This window comes from Monodon monoceros, unplaced genomic scaffold (assembly GCF_005190385.1).
Source record: "Monodon monoceros isolate NGI ecotype Baffin Bay Population unplaced genomic scaffold, NGI_Narwhal_1 Super_Scaffold_13, whole genome shotgun sequence".
Taxonomy (NCBI): domain Eukaryota; kingdom Metazoa; phylum Chordata; class Mammalia; order Artiodactyla; family Monodontidae; genus Monodon; species Monodon monoceros.
Genome location: NW_021703769.1, coordinates 14,084,104 through 14,087,343, shown reverse-complemented (window position 1 = coordinate 14,087,343; position 3,240 = coordinate 14,084,104). Strand labels below are relative to the sequence as shown.

The 3,240-nt window shown below is 38.3% G+C and overlaps 1 pseudogene; it reads right to left on the bottom strand.

Moving 5' to 3' along the window:
* Window positions 1-381: 381 nt before the first annotated feature.
* Window positions 382-1,818, bottom strand: LOC114893895 (annotated as a pseudogene).
* Between the last annotated feature and the right edge of the window lie 1,422 nt (window positions 1,819-3,240).

Genomic DNA, 3,240 nt, shown 5'->3' with positions numbered 1-3,240 from the left:
TTTAAAGTTCAATGCTACTAAGAGTTCTTCAAATGGCCACTATATATTTAAAAGGTTTGAAGAGGGCTTCCCTGGTGGCGCAGTGGTTGAGAATCCGCCTGCCAATGCAGGGGACACGGGTTCGAGCCCTGGTCTGGGAAGATCCCACATGCCACGGAGCAACTAAGCCTGTGCACCACAACTACTGAGCCTGCGCTCTAGAGCCCGCGAGCCACAACTACTGAGCCCATGTGTTACAACTACTGAAACCTGCACGCCTAGAGCCCATGCTCCGAAACAAAAAGAAGCCACCACAATGAGAAACCCGCGCACCACAACGAAGAGTAGACCCCGCTCACTGCAACTAGAGAAAGCCCACTTGCTCAGCAACAAAGACCCAATGCAGCCAAAAATAAATAAATAAAAATAAATTTAAAAAATAAAAGGTTTGAAGACCAATTTCAGCTTCAGGCCTATAATACAACTTGGGGAAAAGACCTACATTAATACTCCTTCCATTACTTAAATCCTTTTTGTGAGGTTAGCAACATAGCCTTTAAAGCTTCCTCAGGGAAACTGTACTTAAACATATAAAAGTTCCCACTAGGAAGATAATTAAAAGTTGTTAATGTTCTTTTTATCACTTAGCAACCAAGACATGTTTATTTCCACTCCCCAGAAGCAATGTTAGCTACTAGCTTCAATTCAGGAAATGTGTATCTTCAGGAAAGTTTATGTGAGATGTTTATTCAGTCTTTTTCTCAACCTTCGTCTTCTCATTGTAGGCAGTAAATTGAGAGTCTGTTCCAAAAAGTCTATCCCACCATGTAAATGTCGAAACATAGTTTCCAATGAAGTTCATGTGGTGGAAATCCTGACTGCCGAGAACCAGCATAGAAAGGAATGAGATTTAAAGGGTTGAGAGGAATGTCATAACCACTATGGACATTAACAGTTTCTATCAAACGAATGGTCACCCAGGCCCAAGGAAGAATAACGTGATCACATAAAAGCATGATTCCAATGAAAAAATCCAGTTCCAAGAATTAGGGTTTCCAGAAGATGTGCGTATACAGCTTCCATTCCAAATGGAGCCTGAAACTCATGATGTTTTTTTTTTTTTTTTTTTTGCAGTACGCGGGCCTCTCACTGCTGTGGCCTCTCCCGTTGCGGAGCACAGGCTCTGGACACGCAGGCCCAGCGGCCATGGCTCACGGGCCCAGCCACTCCGCGGCATGTGGGATCTTCCCAGACCGGGGCACGAACCCGTGTCCCCTGCATTGGCAGGCGGACTCTCAACCACTGCGCCACCAGGGAAGCCCACTCACGATGAATTTTATGAATATGATTATATAGTGTTTTGTGGTGTAAGAGCCTATGCAGGAAGTAGTGCCATGTATCCTCAATCACTGCACAGCCAAACCATCTTGCCAAAAGCATGTACCATCTTGGCATTGTTTGCCAATCATAAGGAGTATTGAAATACTCTGTAAAATAATAGGTTCCACAAATCAAAGGAAGCTGGATACAAAAGTGATTAAAGAGAAGTACTTTAAAACACTTCCATTGATTTCCCCACGTTTCTGGTTTATCCTTTTGAATTTTGTACTTTTTCATGTAAGGTATAAATTGAAACAAAAATGCAGGTAAACAGAACAAGAAATAAAGGACCTCATGAACTATGAGGCATCCCCATGTTGCCATCTGGAACTTTGTATAATTCTTCAACATACAGTTCCAAGCATTTTAAAATGGTTCCTGCAGAGGATTCTCAGGTAAAAGTGAATCCACAGCCAAGGATGCTGAGCTAAGGATGTTGCTACTTTCATTTGTTGCCATTTTTCAAATCTCTGCAGACAGCCTTATAATTCTGCACACCGCTGGGAAAGGTTTATTTTTAAGCCTAAATAAATATCTTTTCTTATAATAATTAACTAAAAGCTAAGATGATAACATGGGGTTGAGAGGTGTGAAATCTGGGAAGGAGGTAGGAGAGAAAAGTAAAAGCATGCTAAGATTCTCATTTTATTTAGTGGGAAGATACAGATGTTAATTAACTCTAGATGTTGATTAAGAATATGCTTAACTATGTGCGTCAAAGATATAAAGATAATAGGAACAGAATATACATTTTCCAAGTCATCAGAAGAAAAATTAATTGAGGACAAACAAAATGCTATCAACTAACCAAAAAGCAGGGGTGAAAGAGAAGCATGAAAACAGCATATGCAATAGAAAATCCATGGTAAATTGGTAGAACATGTGCAAATATATCAATAACCATAATAAATGTAAATCTATTACATTCACTGTTAAAAGACAAAGACTCTTGAGTTTAAAAAGTCAAACTGTGTGATGTTTTATAAGAGACAGCAAAAACAGGGCAATATAGAAAAACTGAAAATACTGAGATGGAAAAAGGCAAATGCCAGCAAAGGGAAAGCACCAATTTTAGCATTAGGCAAAATGGATTTCAAGGCAAAAATAATCAGTATGATTTGAAAAGACAAAAATAGATATTGATGAAATAGTTAATCTACCAATAAGTTTAGTCTTTGTGCTTATATGTGCCTAGTAACATAGAATTGAGATATATAATACTAAACCTGATAGAATTACAAGAAAAAACAACAAATCCACAGTTTTGTGAGAAACTTTAACTTACCTGTTAGAAATCCACAGAACGAGTAGTCAAAAAATCAAGTAAGGTGTTACCGTGATTAACAAGATGTATAGAATAGATTTATATGGAGATACGTTTTCCCCGTTCACACACACGTGATAACTTTTACAAAAATTGTCCTTATTTGAAATAATAGTTTTTTTCTTTTAACCCCCCTTCTCGCTTTTCTCCTATTCTCATATTTTCTTTCCTCCCTTCCTGTTTGTCTCTCCATCTGTACCATCTGCTTTTCCTCCTCCCAGGTAGCCTTGCTAGCAGATGTAGTATATTCTTCTATATTTTTTCATGCTCATAAACTCAGATGCAAATGTATATACCTATGTAGATTTCTGTCCGTATCTCTTACAGAAATCGAACCGCAGTTTATAGTACATTTCTCTGCATCTTGCAGAGATGAAAGATAAAAGTTCCCTCAAGTCACTAGATAGAGGTTTAAGAAGTTCTTTTTTAACGGCTGTGCGACATGTCATGATATAAATGTACCACAAAGTATTCAACTATTCTTCTGAGTATACACTTTGTTTTTAGGGTTTTATTGCAGTCATGTTGATTGTTGATGTGAATAACCACAGCCACAT